This window comes from Thalassophryne amazonica, chromosome 10 (assembly GCF_902500255.1).
Source record: "Thalassophryne amazonica chromosome 10, fThaAma1.1, whole genome shotgun sequence".
NCBI classification, from domain to species: Eukaryota; Metazoa; Chordata; class Actinopteri; order Batrachoidiformes; family Batrachoididae; genus Thalassophryne; species Thalassophryne amazonica.
The window spans coordinates 114,286,140-114,304,877 of NC_047112.1; the positions used below are offsets into that span (position 1 = coordinate 114,286,140).

The 18,738-nt window shown below is 41.1% G+C and overlaps 1 protein-coding gene across 1 annotated transcript in view; it reads left to right on the plus strand.

Annotated features, from left to right (window-relative positions):
- The first annotated feature begins 3,291 nt into the window (after nt 1-3,291).
- Nucleotides 3,292-18,738, plus strand: part of si:dkey-44g17.6 (guanine nucleotide-binding protein G(I)/G(S)/G(O) subunit gamma-12) — a 41,237-nt gene continuing 25,790 nt past the window's right edge. The window contains exon 1 of the mRNA XM_034179136.1: nt 3,292-3,371. The gene's annotated coding sequence lies outside the window, so the exon portion shown is untranslated. The remainder of the gene's footprint in view (nt 3,372-18,738) is intronic.

Sequence of the window (18,738 nt, forward strand, 5' to 3'; positions counted from 1 at the left end):
GTTCCTTGTCCTTCTGTCAGGAAAGTGGATATACAGCTGATTGGGGTTACCAGCTCTGGAGCATCTGACTAACTAACTGTGGAAGATCACAGGTTCTGCCATATTCAGACCAGCCACATTATCAGCAAAAGTAGTGGTTTCTTTTTGCACACTTTGAGGCATTCCATCTTTAAATGGTGTAAATGTTGCCTTGCATATTTCTTAAAGTTATGCATTCATTGGTATATTTAGAGAACAAACAATCTTTTCAATTGTAAAAAAAAGAGGTTTGACCACTAAAAACAGTTTGAGCCATGAAACATCAACATACCAAAACTATTAGATCAACCCCAAAGCTAGTGCACTATTATAATAGGACAGCAGGTTGTGAAGAGTTGACAACAAAATTTAATTTATGATATTTACATCATAATGAGCAGCCTATGTACAACGCGCCATTGGAGAACACAGGCTCTATGCCCGCTTACTGGCTGATTGAAAGGGTGCTGCCCCATCAGCAGTTAGAACTACATCACTTTTTCAAATGATCTGCAGAGTGCCATTGTGATACAGAAAACATGCGTTTGCCTGATACATTATGATCAACGCTCGGCAAGTGATACACATCATGTACACTCTACACCTTTATTTTTAGAAAATGTGCAAATGTTTAGAAAAACGTATAAATTGCAAGAAAAGACAAAGCTTGATATTTTAGTAATGGTTACTTTTTTAGACCAAGCAGAAGGGAAAAAAATATGGACTCATTCTGAGATAAATTATGGAATCACCCTGTAAATTTCATCCCCACAACTAACACCTGCCATCAAATCAGATGCTCCTTAGTCTGCATCTAAAAAGGAGTGATCACACCTTGGAGAGCTGTTGACCAGGGAACTGACATGAATCATGTCTCCAACACGAGAGATGTCAATTTGAAACAAAGGAGAGGATTATCAAACTCTTAAAAGAGGGTAAATCATCACGCAATGTGCAAAGATGTTGGTTGTTCACAGTCAGCTTTGTCTAAACTCTCGGACCAAATACAAACACATGGGACGGTTGTTAAAGGCAAACATACTGGTAGACAAGAAGACATCAAGCGTCAAGACAGAAAACTTAAGCAATATGTCTCAAAATCAAAAATGCACAACAAACAAATGAGGAATGAATGGGAGGAAACTGGAGTCAACGTCTGTGACCGAACTGTAAGAAACCGTCTCAAGGAAATGGGATTTACATACAGAAAAGCTAAACGAAAGCATCATAACACCTAAACAGAAAAAAACAAGGTTACAATGGGCTAAGGAAAAGCAATTGTGGACTGTGGATGACTGGATGAAAGTCATATTCAGTGGTTAATCTCGAATCTGCATTGGGCAAGGTGATGATGCTGGAACTTTTGTTTGGTGCCGTTCCCATGAGATTTATAAAGATGCCTGCCTGAAGAGAACATGTAAATTTCCACAGTCATTGATGATATGGGGCTGCATGTCAGGTAAGGCACTGGGGAGATGGCTGTCATTACATCATCAATAAATGCACAAGTTTACGTTGATATTTTGGACACTTTTCTTATCCCATTAATTGAAAGGATGTTTGGAGATGATGAAATCATTTTTCAAGATGATAATGCATCTGGCCATAGAGCAAAAACTGTGGAAAATATTCCTTGCAAAAGACACATAGGATCAATGTCATGGCCTGCAAATAGTCCGGATCTTAATCCAATTGAAAATCTTTGGTGGAAGTTGAAGAAAATGGTCCATGACAAGGCTCCAACCTGCAAAGCTGATCTGGCAACAGCAATCAGAGAAAGTGGAGCCAGATTGATGAAGAGTACTGTTTGTCACTCATTAAGTCCATGCCTCAGAGACTGCAAGCTGTTATAAAAGCCAGAGGTGGTGCAACAAAATACTAGTGTTGGAGCGTTCTTTTGTTTTTCACTGATTCCATACTTTTTTCCTCAGAATTGAGTGATTCCATATTTTTTTCCCTCTGCTTGGTCTAAAAAAGTAACTGTTACTGACTGCCACAATTTTTTCCTGATTTCTCATAGTGTTTCTTAAGCCAGAAAGTTGTCATTTGAAATGACTTTAGTTTTGTGTCATGTCTGTGATCTGCTTTTTTTTTCTACAAAATTAAACAACTGAATGAACATCCTCCGAGGTCGGTGATTCCATTATTTTTGCCAGGGGTTGTACTCATTCACACATGGTGTCAAATATCATGGGTGTAATATTGGTAGAGGGGAGTATGGGGATAACAAAGCACATGGAAGAAAGTTACTTTGTATTGAATTGTGTATTTATATTGTTTACAATCAAAAGTTCAGTATATGATTAGTCAGTAAATGACAGAATACTCACATTTGTTTTTGCTATAAACAGGCCTGAAAACACTAAAGTTTGTAGAGTTGTTCAAATCTTTTCATGGAGAGTCAAACAGGTTTGTAGCACCCACGTGCAGCATGTGCAGAGAAAGGATGCATTCATATCAAGGGGGATATTTGAATCTGCTTGGTTATACAACCAAGCTGGCATGTACACCCACGCTATGTGTGCTAGCCAGCAGCAGATAGCCCAGGAGTCTCTGGGCTCTGTTTATAGCAGTAGGCAGGCTACTGAGCTCCTGCATATATGCATAGGGCCAGCGGCCAGCTATTAAAGCTGAGAGATTTGTGCTGGAGTACAACTGCCACTGAGGTACATATGGTTCAACTGTATGTATCAGATTATTGTTAATATTGTTGTCTTAATATTAATTTTTTTGTTTGAAAATAGTACCAGGTTGTAGCCCATGTCATGGTGGTTCAGAATATGTACCTTTGGGGAGTTCACCTTTTGTAGTTTTAGAGCCTATTGCGGACAGACAGAAAGACAAAAGTAGCCATTTATGTATATAGATTCTGAGCTGAGCCGCTCCGTATCTGCTGCTAAAAACAGCTGATCCTCTGCAATGCGTCAAAAACTAACACTATTTTCCACTCAAATGCAACTAAACTCTCTTTCTGAGGACCACATGATGTGAAAACGCAATAAAACTTTCTTACCTGTAAATCTGGTCATGTTTTCTGCATAAATAAATGTTATCCATTCTTTGTGCTCAAACGCCAAAGCAGGGGTGAATCCAGATGGAATGGGGGTGTGGGGCAAGGATGTGCCCCCCCACAACACCCCTAGATTAAAGGTCCAGTTTTGAAGCCTTTTTTAACTACAATTACTAATACTACTTATAATAATAATAATTTATTTTGCTTATGTTGGTGCAACTGTTTTGTATTAATTTTTTTTTTTTTTTTTTTTTTGTCTTCACAGGGACGCAGAGGCTGTACATGTGTGTGGTCAGTCACTCGGGATCCTGAGTACGTCTAGACGCTGCCCTGCTGTGTGGTAGATACTGTTTTAACTATCAGTCTGTGTCAGAAAAAAAAGCATGTCGTGCTTCATGTATTACACATCATGTAGCCTCTCCCACCTGACGTTTCTGTTAGGAGAGGAATACTAAAAGCAGCTACACTGTCATCCCAATACAAAAGAATGTCCAGCTGCTGGTTGCATGCTTGGGATTCCTGCTGGATGCTTTAACTGCTTATGTTTCATATTTTCCTCCACATCAGTGAGAGAAAATCTTTTCTGCAACTGAAATGAGTTACTTTTAATGGTGCTGCCTTGTAACTAGACTTGAGGGTCTTTATTGCTCTGAAAACGTGCCGTTGATTGGTGTTTGTTTGGGTGCCTAACTGGGCGGAATGCTGCTCAGAATTCCTCATTCCATTGAAGTTGCACTGTTCTCACAACAAACCACTGCAACCGGCCCGCATACTTTCCCTGTGAGGTCCTGGAGTGAATACAGCTAGAAAGGAGCCTGAATCAAAGCTCAGCGATCATCTGTGCTTCATCTGCAGATGAGGTTTGACAGCATGTCACCACCACTGACAGCATTTCCAATTTTGGTCTGGAAAGACCAGTCATTTATTTCTCTTTGCTACCATGCAAATTAAGATGACTGCTGATCTGTGACCATATTAGGAATATTCTAAAACTTCAACAGGAATATCAAATTCTTACTGTTTCCAGGTTGATGCATCATGTCATTACATGTTACATCCCTCTCACGTGTCATAAAACATCTGCTTACTGTGAGCATATAAACTGTAAATAAACTCAAGTTGTGTGTCAAAGGTAATCTCCTACAAACTAACCCCAGGGTAACCTCGAGGCTGTTACCGGCTGTCACACTTTTTCGGGGCCTGTTGGTAGTAAAACCAGATGAGAAACAAAACAAAGATGGAAAGCCACAACGGTAAAAGTATGATATCGGATTTGTAGTTGTAAGTACTTGCAAAAGGTCACACCGTCAGCAGTTACTACCCTTGTTGCACATGTGAGAAAAACCAATGAAGTGAAAAGAATCCAAAAGAATCCATGCTGTTTGATGACGTACTGCGTTGTACACAAACACCCATAGACACTATGGTGCCCATGGAAGAATGTCAGCACCGTGCTGGTGCCGTTGATGTTATGGTGTGTATGACAATGCTATGGGCTTTGAGAAAATGTCAGGGTTTACAGAGGGGTTTTTTTTAAACACAGAAAATTTAGTCACTCTTGAATCAAGGCCACGGCACAATGCCCTGGTTCATATCCTGGTTCATCATGGACACTGTGGCAGAGTTTTCCAGGGTAAGAGAAGGTTTCAAACCACAAGCTTGTGGGATACTAAAGTGAGAATGGAACTGTACAGATGAACAAACAGGACAAACTGAACATAGCACTGGTACCACAGCCTCTCATACAAAGAGACTGGTAGCGTGTTTTTGAAAACATGGCTGTGATTGGTCCATCTGATACGTCAGCTGCTATTGGCTATCACACCACGTCCTGTGATTGGCTGTGGCATAACTGCCAAAAATGTAAGTTGGTTCCACCCCTCCAGAGACTGTGGTACCAGTGCTACGTTGTAAACAAAGGCTCCAGCCAATCAGAGAGCAGTGTGGTCTCAGCCAATCAGCAAAATGTCAGAATCCTGACAAAAGTCTGTGACCAAATAACCCAACACTGACTCCTTTGCCTTGGCTGGAGGAAGTGGAACCAACTTAAACTGAAACATTTCTTGACTGATTCAGTGAAACACTTTATTTAATATATTATGATCAAGGACACATAACTTAAAAACAACATGCCTGTGGTTCTGCACACACTGAAAAAAGTGAAACAGTGCACTTCATTCAAAGTACTTATTTACATTGCTCTAATGGAAAAATGTGGTTTCCAGTTTAAATCTGCTGGAATCACTTTACAAAGTCATAACTACAAGGTCTGTTAGAAAAGTAACGGACTTTTATTTTTGCAATAACCTTATGGATTTGAATCACGTGCGCTTGCATCAGCCAAGCTTGAACCTTCGTGCACATGCGTGAGTTTTTTTCACGCCTGTTGGTTGTGTCATTCGCCTGTGAGCACGCCTTGTGGGAGGAGTGGTCCAGCCCCCTCGGCGGATTTTCATTGTCAGGAAAATGGCGGAGCGACTGCTGCTTTGCTAAATCAAAGTTTTTTTCAGAAACTGTGAGAGACAGCCAGTTGGAAACCATTCGGAAAATTCAGATGGCTTTCGGTGAAGATCTTATGGGGATCACACAGATTAAAGAGCATTACAACCGGATTAAAGATGGCCCACAATGACGACGACAGGCTGAAATGAGCAGATCATTTCCAAACTGAATGCTGTGTTGATCCGGGACGTTGTCTGACTAGCAGATCTTCAATAATTTCTCGGATACTCACTCGACTGAAAAGCCACCAAAGCTGTCTGAATATTCTGATGGTGGAAGATCTGGGCATTGTCAGGGCATGTCCTGTCAGACCAACATGGAGGTGCTTTTGTTCCGTGCCATGAGCAGCTCCGTCCTGGCTGCGCAAATTCCGCCGCATATCTTTCATTACAAAATCTCCTTTAACAGTGGAATGTGCAGGAAAAGTGCTATGTGCACCTCTCTTGCCATTTCTCTGCTAGTCAGACGACGTCCCGGATCAACACAGCATTCAGTTTGGAAATGATCTGGTCGTTTCAGCCTGTCATTGTCGTCATTGTATGCCGTCTTTAATCCGGTTGTAATGCTCCTTAATTGAACTTTTAGATACTGAACAGTGGTTTTCATGGCACTGTTTGCCTCACTGCAAGAAGGTTCTGGGATCGATTCCCACCTGTGGCCTTCTGTGTGGAGTTTGCGTGTTCTTCCCATGTTTGCTTGGTTTCCTCCCCACATCCGAAGACATGCAGGTTAAGGTGGGACTGGAAACTTTAGGTTGTCCAGGTCTCCCTTCCAAAAGAGATCTCAATCTCAGTGGGATTAACCTGGTAAAATAAAGGTTAAATTAAAAGCGACACATAACTGTTTAAAAGTGCTAACATAACAAACTAGAGCACAGCACTTGCCAACACTAGTTTCCAGTAGTTTTACCTTGGAAAGTCAAGTCCTTTTAGAAGCGGCTTTTCATGAGCTGAATTAGATGTGATCAGATGTTAGGAGTATACATTTAGTTCATGCATTTGAATCAGTTTTTTTTGTGGTGTTGCCAGTTTTTTTTGTCAACTTTAATTCTTTTTTTTAGATAATTTTCACAGAACATTGGTTATCTCAGCTATGTACAGTTTGTCATTGCTTTTTGGCACTTGGTTTCCAACTGATAACTATGAGATAAACAAACAGGCATAAAATTAGAACCGCCATCCAATTTTGGTGGTGTAGATAAATCCATACCAGAAATATGAGTGATTGAGGCACTTTTGATTGAGATATAATGCAAAATGTACATCAAATGGACTTTTCAATATTAATTTCAAATGTCCACAAAATCCACAATCCAGATCAGATCTGGATCAAACTTTGTCAGGTGATAGTGAGTACCAATCTGCACCCCACTTCATATATGAAATATGAGTGATTGGAGCGAGTGTGATTTCGATGTAATGTAAAATTTTCATTAAATGGGGCAATGTTTCTGTGTAGGCTCTCAGTTGTCCAGGTGGTTTCCATAGTAGAGAAGCTTCAATCTTCGACTGGACTGGGTTGCTTGACGCGAGGACATTTCACTTCAAATCGCAGAAGCTTCCTTAGCTAAAATTCTTGCTCTGGTGGTCTGACTTCTGTCTTGACTCTTGTAGAGAAGAATAAGCAAGAAGTCACAAAAGCTGGAGTTTCAAACCTAACCAGACCCCTCCTACTGAGAGGCAGACTGCTATAGGCTGGTGACTAAACAATAGCTCTAATTAGCACCTATTGTGCTCTAGTTAACACCCTCCTGACAGGGCAGCTGTCCCTCTCCTGATGGCTCCCTTGACGACTCTGCTGATGACATGAATGACTCATTACCATGAACAAAAGACTGAAACTGCTTTGACCCCCTCCCCTATAGATCTAGTCTAAAGGCAAAACAATCATAAACAACCTCGAAACGGCGGTAGGCTAAAGACAGTAGATTTTCAATGTGACACCACTCAATCAAACGGGTGTATGAAAAAGTCCCGAAAAATCATTTTCAAGCAAAAATAAAAGAAATGTTTACTCACCAAATGTGCCGCAAGACAATATGAAGTTTTAAAAAAAGTCGATCCTTCTGTATAAGACAATAAAAGGTTCTTTTGTAAGAGATGCAAACTAATGTGAATCCACAAATTACAGTTGGCGCGTGCAATGCATGCTAGGATAGGGTCTTCTCTCTTACATCTCAGCAGTGTCCCGATGTGCTGACAGTTTTGTGGAGGGCCAAATTTTAGCTGTAAATTTGTCATTTTCAAATGAAGATTTCTCTGTTGAATGACAGATCTGGGCTTGCAGATTTACTTTACTACATTCAGACGGATCTTATGTGTAATATAGTCATTTTTTGGTCCAAAGATCTGACTGCATTTATTTCAAAGCAGGTCTACTTTAAAAATGAAATCACCTCCATCCCCTTGAAATGGAGGTAAAACCTGAGCTGTAGAAAACAAAACTGTTGTACCATGCTGTAAACACGTTTAATTTCTCCTCTAAATTTGAACATTTTAACATGGGGATCAATGAGAACCTGCTGGCTTTGAAGCCAGTCTCAAGTGGCCAGTCAAAGAACTGCAGTTTTGCTGTCTCTGTTTTGGGTTCATTTTTGGCAGAGGTCGGAGCTTGGTTTGAAGAGAGTTGGACTTTGAATTGGGCGGCACGGTGGCTTAGTGTTTAGCACTGTTACCTCACAGCAAGAAGGACGTAGTGGGATCGATTCCCACCTGGGCATTTCTGTGTGGAGTTTGCATGTTCTCCCTGTGGGTTTCCTCCAGGTGCACCGGCTTCTTCCCACATCCAAAGACTTGCAGGTTAGATGGAATGGAAACTTTAAATTGATCGTAGGTGTGAATGTGTTTGTCTGTGTGGCCCTGCGATATACTGGAATCCTGTCCGGGTTGTGCCGTATGACTGCTGGCATAGCACAGCAGTCATATCCTGATAGGCAAGAGCTGACTCAGTTTTCAAGTTCATAGGTCAAAGTAAAGAAAAATCTTGGAAAATTAGAAAATCCCTATCCTTTAAGATTGAATGAATTTTCAAGAATTCATAACTCTGTCAAAAAAGACTGAATGTCTTTCATATTTGATAGTGTTATGTAGTATGGTATCCTTTATCAACAGACAAAGTTTGATCCAGATCTGATCCAGATTACAGATTTTCTGGCCATTTAAATTTAACATTGAAGCCCCATTTAATGAATATTTTACATTATATCTAATCAAGTTGCTCCAATCACTCATATTTCATATTTGAAGTGGTGTGCAGACAGGTACAATCACTAATTGCCCCAGAAAAGTTGTTGAACTTCAGTCAGTTGATCAGTTGTCACTTTGAAACAAAGGTCTCTGCCAGGAATGTGAGGAATGCACAGTGTGTGCTTCCTTCATCCAGTTTTCCATTTTGCATACTTTAACGGTTGGAATTCTTTTTCGGTTACTAATGCCAGTTTCACAGTTCTGAGCCCATTGTGTGTCCTAACGTGCCAGGCCAAAGGGCACGTTAGTAATCCTGTAAAACTGCAGGAGACAGCATCAGCACACAGTGTAAGGACGCTCTGGTTCACATCTTCTGGGTCACACCCTCTCAGCCGCATCCCTCACTGCTGTGCTCATAAAGCACCTTTTAGTGTTGAGTTAGCGGGGGGGGGGCTCCAAAGTTCACAGGAAGGAGAAGTAAATGGTAAATGGACTGCATTTATATAGCGCTTTTCCATCTGCATCGGACGCTCAAAGCGCTTTACAATAATGTCTCACATTCACCCCGATGTCAGGGTGCTGCCATACAAGGCGCTCACTACACACCGGAAGCAATAGGGGATTAAAGACCTTGCCCAAGGGCCCTTAGTGATTTTCCAGTCAGGCAGGGATTTGAACCCAGGATCTTCTGGTCTCAAGCTCAACACCTTAACCACTAGACCAAAAATCATTCAGGAGGCTGATTTCATCCCAGCCCTCTCCTTAGTCCTTCTTCTGGACATTATGAGAAGCAGCCAGTAAAAAAAGGTCACATGTGAGTTCTGCAGGTCCTGATCAGGTCAAACTCTAAATGTGTTGCAGGGTTGTCTTCATTTCACTCTCTTCTCAGCAACAATCTGTGATCTGCATGCATGCTAACTTCCAACATTTTGTGAAGATGGATGGATGGATGAATGGATGGATGGATGGATGGATGGATGGATGGATGGATGGATGGATGGATGGATGGATGGATGGATGGATGGATGGATGGATGGATGGATGGATGGATGGATGGATGGATGGATGGATGGATGGATGGATGGATGGATGGAGTATCAGTGTAAGACTGTAAATCAGTTGTATGGTGTGATGACAGATCTGGAATGTGAAGGTATGTCCGGCAGGGTGAGAAGGTTTGGAAAGGGCAGAGCCACTGACATTTGGAGTGAAGAACGTGAAGGCTTGATGCTGATGTTTAAAGCAGAGCAATGGACTGATGAAGGGTTGGAAGTGATGATGTGAAAAAAAACGTTGGTGTTCTGCAGCTGCAGAAAAAAAAAGAAAAGAAAAAAGAAAGTTTCTGCAGCCTATTTTTATCATCTGGATTATTATAATAATAAGCGCTGGGATTTGGTTGTTGGGTGTCATGTGAAAGAAGCTAAACATAGTCTGAGAATGAGGGACTGTGGGTTTGCTGGATTCCTGTGTGGTGAGCAGGGCATCAGTTTCTGTCAGACAAAGACCAGAGCAGATCCTGGACTGCCTCGGGCTGCAGGAAAAAGCAGCTCCTTTTCAATTCTCAACAACTTTTCCCTCCCTGACTGATTTCATTGCGTGCAGCCAACTGTTACAGGCTTGTTTTTTTTCCCTTCCTTTCTTTTTTGGTGGTGGGTGTTTTTCTCCCAGAGCAGGGTGGAGACGCTCACTGCATTTCACAGCAGTGATGTACAGATCTGAAGGCTTTGAAGTCTCCCACTTGACACGAAAACACAGCATTCACAGTTATACAGAAACTTGCAGAGTAGAATAACACGTCCAGCCCGCCAACACACCGCCGGTCAGGGCAGATTAAAACCAAAATGAAGCTGATGCAGAGGACTATAAAAAGTGTGAAACTCATTGTGAGGCATGAATTTAATCATTTGTGATTTTCAAGTCTAACACTCATGTTGTTTCGGTAGAAAACTTGAGGGTTGAGCCCACATGACATGCCCAGACGCAACTTTTACATGATTCACACCCAAATATTTGTCTTGTAAACAGGACACAAGTTCATGACAGAGGGCGCTGCAGTGCCAAAATGAACAGATTTTTATCATGTAAAAGCTTTTGTATTGCAGTAAGATTATCTGTAATGGCACTGATCATTTTGGGTAAATTTTCACTGTGTAGTCTGGACCACGCTCGAGCACGTTGCTCCCGCACAGTCCGGTTTGTTTGATGCTCCGGGACGTGGGTTGGGTGTCCTGCTGGTGTGGGTCCCAGCTACAATCACGTCTGCAAGACCAAACAGTTAAAACATGAAATACTGATGAGTCCAGTTTTCAGTTGATTCAGCAACATTCAGGTTGACCGTCTGGAGTCCACGGACACACTGGTGCGTCCAGGTCAACTTTTTGTTATATTTCTGTTCATTAATCAGTGACAGAATGTGACTGAAACTACAAATTCTCAGCTTTAGTTTCCATCATCCCTCAAGACATTCCATCACTTGGAGCCAAGCCTTGAGGCCAGCACACATCACACGGTCCAGTCAGTCAGCCGTCAGTGCGTCTCTCTTTACAAGTGGCTGCAGCATGTGCCAGTCTGGGATTCTCAGTAAAACACTCCAATAAATGTGCCGGAAAAATACTTTTCCCACTGGCCTGAAAACAGTTTCATTTTAGTTTTTACCCAAGGCCATCAAATATCACCTCCAGGTATTGCAAAGACTTTGCGTCCATCCGTCCATCGGCCTGTCTGTCCAGAGTCTTTAAATTCACAGGGAGCATTCTTAGGACACAGATCTTGGACAAGTTCAAAGATGGCTAACCTTGACCTATTTTAAGAGATATTTTAAGAGGTTAAAAAGACACATTCTGTTTAATTCTGTTCCATTTGTTTGTTTGTTTGCTTTGTTTTTTTGAGTGGTGGGGTTGACAGCCAGTCACAGTAGAGCAGTACTCTGACATCAGTGGCTGGTCTAGCTTGCTGCAAACTCCATTTGTGTGTAAATACGAGGTCTGTCCATAAAGTATAGGTCCTTTTTATTTTTTTCAAAAACTATATGGATTTCATTCATATGTTTTTACGTCAGACATGCTTGAACCCTCGTGCGCATGCGTGAGTTTTTCCACGCCTGTCGGTGACATCATTCGCCTGTGAGCACTCCTTGTGGGAGGAGTCATCCAGCCCCTCGTCAGAATTCCTTTGTCTGAGAAGTTGCTGAGAGACTGGCGCTTTGTTTGATCAAAATTTTTTCTAAACCTGTGAGACACATCGAAGTGGACACGGTTCGAAAAATTAAGCTGGTTTTCAGTGAAAATTTTAACGGCTGATGAGAGATTTTGAGGTGATACTGTCGCTTAAGGACTTCCCACGGTGCGAGACGTCGCGCAGCGCTCTCAGGCGCCGTCGTCAGCCTGTTTCAAGCTGAAAACCTCCACATTTCAGGCTCTATTGATCCAGGACGTCGTGAGAGAACAGAGAAGTTTCAGAAGAAGTCGGTTTCAGCATTTTATCCGGATATTCCACTGTTAAAGGAGATTTTTTTAATGAAAGACGTGCGGACGGGTCCGCGCGTCGGGACGCAGCCGACGCGGTGCGGCGGCAAAGGAAAAACACCTCCATGTTGATGACCATTTGTAAAATCCAGGCAGCTTTTGATGGCTTTCAGTGGAGTGAGTATATGAGAAATTGTTTAACAGCTGGACATGTTCCAACTTGTCCTTAAGGGTTCCAAGAGAGGTGTTTTTCCTGTGCCGCCGAATGACGGCGAATGACGTCACCGACAGGCGTGGAAAAACTCACGCATGCGCACGAGGGTTCAAGCATGTCTGACGTAAAAACATATGAATGAAATCCATATAGTTTTTGAAAAAAATAAAAAGGACCTATACTTTATGGACAGACCTCGTATAACCACTTTGTCATACATTATGTAAAAGCTAGCAAGAAATAAGCACTTCTGAAACTGAAAACTGTGTTTTTGGAACCTAATAACATTTCTGAAGTGATTTCCAAGATATTTTGCAGATGTTAGTGTGGTGACGTCAGTGGCTGGTGTAGCTAGCTGCTAAACTCTGTTTCATTTGTGTGTAAATATAATCTCTTTGTCATATATTATGTCAAGGCTACTGAGAAATAAACACTTCTAAAACTGAAAACGCTGTTTTTGGAACCTAATAACATTTCTGAAGTGATTTACAAGACATTTTGCAGATATTAGTGTGGTGACGTCAGTGGCTGGTCTAGCTAGCTGCTAAACTCTGTTTCATTTGTGTGTAAATATAAGCTCTTTGTTATATATTATATCAAGGCTACTGAGAAATAAACACTTCTAAAACTGAAAACACTGTTTTTGTAATGCGACAACACCTCTGGAGTGATTTACAAGACATTTCATGGATGTCAGTGAGCACGCTAACTTCCACAGTCTCAAAGCTAACTTCCACTCTTGCTACAAGCTCTTGTACACACATGCATGGTCGCTGCAGATGCCGTTAAAATGTAAATATTGATTGATTGATTGATTGATTAATTGATAGAGGGGCTTTATTGAACACGTACAAATTGTATGTAAGATAATAGGATCTTAATGATTAATTAAACAACTGCCAATTATAAAGAAGACAATGCTCATATGGCTGAGGGTATTTTAGCATTGCATTATATTTTACTCTTCTATGCAAAAAAAAAACCATCATGGAAATACATGTGGAGGAATTTTTTTTTTTCAGGCTTTCCACCGCAATTTTTATTTTTTTATTTTTCAATGCAACACTTGAGGGTTTTCATGCAGAATCACCCGGAATCATACAGAGTTTGCTGTGCACAGCCACTACCGGTAAAGTCACTCTAAGCGCCGCGGAAAGTTTTCTCTTTTTAAAGAATCTCTTTTAGATCTTCAAAAAGCAGTGATGCCAGTAGCATGTTACTTAGTAACGCGTTACTCTTATCTGACTGCTTTTTTCAGTAACGAGTAATCTAATGCGTTAATCTTTCCAAATCAGCAATCAGATTAAAGTTACTTCTCTAAGTCACTGTGTGTTACTATTATTTTTGTATTGTGGGTCGATCACAGCTTTAAAAACAACAGTTAAATATGAGGTAAAGAAAGATGTCTTTATTTTATTTTTTATAAAACGTATTTATGTTCATTGCAGTAAAGAAAGGGAGACTATAAAGTGAGTAGCTTAACTGTCACACCTGAGATAGCAGCTGAGATGGAGGAGCACACACGTGAGCAATCTGACTGCCCATTATAGAAAAAAGTATGCAAGTCTAGAGTGGCAGCTAGTAGGTTCTACTTGTATGAGGTTAGCTATGTGTGAGGGGAGTCTTCTGGTCATGCCCTGGCAGGCAAATACATATACCCCCGTCACACTAAAGCACAAATTGCACGAATGCCCTATGAATTGACATTCAAATGACATTCGTGCAATTCGTACTGCATTCGAACTGCACTCGAACGCCTCGTATAGCATTCCTACAGCAGTTGGCATATTTGTGTGTCACTTGTGCCAGAAAACATTCAAACAGCGTTGGAGTCAGTCGTACCTAGTTCGTACATCATTCGTGCAGTTGGAACTGCAGTCGAACTGCAGCATGAATGCTGTACGAATTAACAATCAAACGACATTTTTGCAAGCCCTGCTGCAGTCAAGCTGCATTGGAATTCCTCAGACAGCATTTGTGTAGCACTTAGGGAAATATGGCAAATTGGCAAGTCACCACGAATGTAGAGAACAGGCACACTACTGTCATGCTGCATTCGAATTGGGGAATATTCGTACAGCAGTCGTACTGCTGTCTGACTGCTCTCTGGAATGGCAGATGAACTGGCATCTGAAATGGCAACCCACCAGCATTCGGAGCAGTCTGATTGCGTAGGCACGTCCCGATTGTATCCCCGATGAGCAGAACCCCTCCCCCGAATCATTTTCATTGCACAGAGGAAATATTGTATTGTGCAAAGTCTGTGGCATGCAGTCATCTTGTGCACTAGATGTGAACATTGCACAATCACACCAAATACGCCGTATGTCACAGCGACTCAGCGTGTCTCCGTGAGGCGTTGACACGCACTGATGAATCCTCTGACACATAAAGTGGACTGTCAATGGATGTGTGATTACATGCTCAATCTGGACATCCTACCACGATCATAGACACTGTGCGTCATGTCAGTGTGTCTCTATGCATTGACATACAATGCGGTCGTGTGGACGGGGTCTAACAGCCATGATAACATAATTCAGATGAATCCTCTGACACATGAGGTGGACTGTCAGTGGATGTGTGATTACATGCTTAATCTGGACGTCCTACCATGATCACAGGTGCTGTGCATCAGTGCATCTCTAAACAGCAAATGTCAGCTCTCCCCAATTTTTGCTTGACCTAAGCCATACACACGCACACAGAGACCACTTGGCTATTATAATATAGATTTGAACACACGAGACAGCCATATTTTTCTTTTGCCCAGACTAATCTGGTGGTTCTACTATTTTAGCCCCTGGGCTAAACTGTAACACCAGTTTTCGGTACCCAGCCAGTAGAGGACAACTGGGGTGGCCAAAATTTTGAAAAATGCTCCAGTCCTGTTGGTGAATATGCTAAATTATTCACCTTGTCATGCAGAATCCAAAAATAGATCATTTTCTCCAACTCTGACCTTCCTTTAAGTTATTATGACTAGAAACGTGTAAAGGTCATTCTGTGGTTTTGGACTGTAAAACGTAACTCATTGCTAAAGTACCCTCTGCATATGAGCATAAAAACAGAGACCTTTTGACCTTGTGACCTTTTGACCTCTTAAAATAGGTCAATGTTAACCATCTTTGAACTTGTCGGTCTGTGTCCCAAGAATGTTCCCTGGGAATTTGAAGACGCTGGCAGTAATAGGACTGGACTTATGTTGAGCACAGACATACAATACCTGATAGACATATTTTGACATATTTAGACATATTTTGGCTTTGGATAAAAACATTTAAAGCTTTGCTGTAACTTTAGTGATTCATTATCACTTTTTATTTGCTGGTGTAGCTGATAATACACTCCACTAAAGCTGTTCTCATTATTAATCCACTGTGGGGCTGAAGATCTGTTGTCCTCTAAGTGACCTCACCATCAAAGGTGTTGGCATCCCTGCACAGCTACAAAGCTGTACAGTGATGTACGTGAGTCAGGATAAACAGCCGGTGACTCAGTGGCCTGGAAGGTCTTCTACAGTACAAACTCAACACTCCGAGGTGTTTCCTTTCATGTTGGCTGACATCACAGTCTTCAGAACATCAGTGAATATGACACCTTTAAATATGTGTCATCACCAAAGAAAGACATGAACCGATGATATGGCTGCATCAATACTATTATTATCATCATTACTCATGCAGTTTGTCTCCTTCAAAACTTGTAGTGACTCTTCATGTTGTGTTTTTCTCTCTTTGAGAAGGCTATATCTCTTCTGCATTCCTGTTGGCAGACAGACTGGTTCACAGGTAGAGTCACATCATCAGTGCTCACGAGAGCGTAGTTGAAATTGTAAAATCTCTGAACTGTTGTTCTGGTTCACAGTTCCAGATAAAGAATTTTCAACCAAAGCCCTTCATCAATTTTTGTTGTAGATGACATCACAACAATAACTTAAAACCAACAAAACTGCCTAGGTAGATAACTGGTCCATCTCCACTTTCTGAAAGTATCCATCAGTCGCCTGCAATCAGATGGAAAATGAATATTCTCTTGACCTTGTGCAGCCACTGAGGTCCTCGGCAGTGCAGAACCTGCATGCTGGATCATGCACTATGTGGCCAAAATGTCATAGCTGATCTCTGCTCATGATACTGTGTCACTCTAAGTGAATGTTCATTTGAGACAGAGTCATTCTAGCAGCAACGTAGACATCTAGTTGTCACCTTAGGTCAGTGATTAGGGTAGTATCTCACAAGGTTATCAATCAATCAATTTTTCAATCAATTTTATTTATATAGCGCCAAATCACAACAAACAGTTGCCCCAAGGTGCTTTATATTGTAAGGCAAGGCCATACAATAATTACGTAAAAACCCCAACGGTCAAAACGACCCCCTGTGAGCAAGCACTTGGCGACAGTGGAAAGGAAAAACTCCCTTTTAACAGGAAGAAACCTCCAGCAGAACCAGGCCTGCAGTTTAGCTAATTGGTGTGTGTCCTCTGGCTTCATGGATAGATAAAGCTGGGTATCATCTGCGTAACAATGAAAATTTAAGCAATGCCGTCTAATAATACTGCCTAAGGGAAGCATGTATAAAGTGAATAAAATTGGTCGTAGCACAGAACCTTGTGGAACTCCATAATTACCTTAGTCTGTGAAGAAGATTCCCCATTTACATGAACAAATTGTAATCTATTAGATAAATATGATTCAAAGCACCGCAGCGCAGTGCCTTTAATACCTATGGCATGCATTAGAGCATTCTGTAATAAACTTTTATGGTCAACAGTATCAAAAGCAGCACTGAGGTCTAACAGAACAAGCACAGAGATGAGTCCATTGTCTGAGGCCATAAGAAGATCATTTGTAACCTTCACTAATGCTGTTTCTGTACTATGATGAATTCTAAAACCTGACTGAAACTCTTCAAATAGACCATTCCTCTGCAGATGATCAGTTAGCTGTTTTACAACTACCCTTTCAAGACTTTTTGAGAGAAAAGGAAGGTTGGAGATTGGCCTATAATTAGCTAAGATAGCTGGGTCAAGTGATGGCTTTTTAAGTAATAGTTTAATTACTGCCACCTTAAAAGCTTGTGGTACATAGCCAACTAATAAAGATAGATTGATCATATTTAAGATCGAAGCATTAAATAATGGTAGGGCTTCCTTGAGCAGCCTGGTAGGAATGGGGTCTAATAGACATGTTGATGGTTTGGATGAAGTAACTAATGAAAATAACTCAGACAGAACAATCGGAGAGAAAGAGTCTAACCAAATACTGGCATCACTGAAAGCAGCCAAAGATAACGATACGTCTTTGGGATGGTTATGAGTAATTTTTTCTCTAATAGTTAAAATTTTATTAGCAAAGAAAGTCATGAAGTCATTACTAGTTAAAGTTAAAGGAATACTCGGCTCAATAGAGCTCTGACTCTTTGTCAGCCTGGCTACAGTGCTGAAAGGAAACCTGGGGTTGTTCTTATTTTCTTCAATTAGTGATGAGTAGTAAGATGTCCTAGCTTTACGGAGGGCTTTTTTATAGAGCAACAGACTCTTTTTCCAGGCTAAGTGAAGATCTTCTAAATTAGTGAGATGCCATTTCCTCTCCAACTTACGGGTTATCTGCTTTAAGCTGCGAGTTTGTGAGTTATACCACAGAGTCAGACACTTCTGATTTAAAGCTCTCTTTTTCAGAGGAGCTACAGCATCCAAAGTTGTCTTCAATGAGGATGTAAAACTACTGACGAGATACTCTATCTCACTTACAGAGTTTAGGTAGCTACTCTGCACTGTGTTGGTATATGGCATTAGAGAACATAAAGAAGGAATCATATCCTTAAACCTAGTTACAGCGCTTTCTGAAAGACTTCTAGTGTAATGAAACTTATTCCCCACTGCTGGGTAGTCCATCAGAGTAAATGTAAATGTTATTAAGAAATGATCAGACAGAAGGGAATTTTCAGGGAATACTGTTAAGTCTTCAATTTCCATACCATAAGTCAGAACAAGATCTAAGATATGATTAAAGTGGTGGGTGAACTCATTTACATTTTGAGCAAAGCCAATTGAGTCTAATAATAGATTAAATGCAGTGTTGAGGCTGTCATTCTCAGCATCTGTGTGGATGTTAAAATCACCCACTATAATTATCTGAGCTAAGCACTAAGTCAGACAAAAGGTCTGAAAATTCACAGAGAAACTCACAGTAACGACCAGGTGGACGATAGATAATAACAAATAAAACTGGTTTTTGGGACTTCCAATTTGGATGGACAAGACTAAGAGTCAAGCTTTCAGATGAATTAAAGCTCTGTCTGGGTTTTTGATTAATTAATAAGCTGGAATGGAAGATTG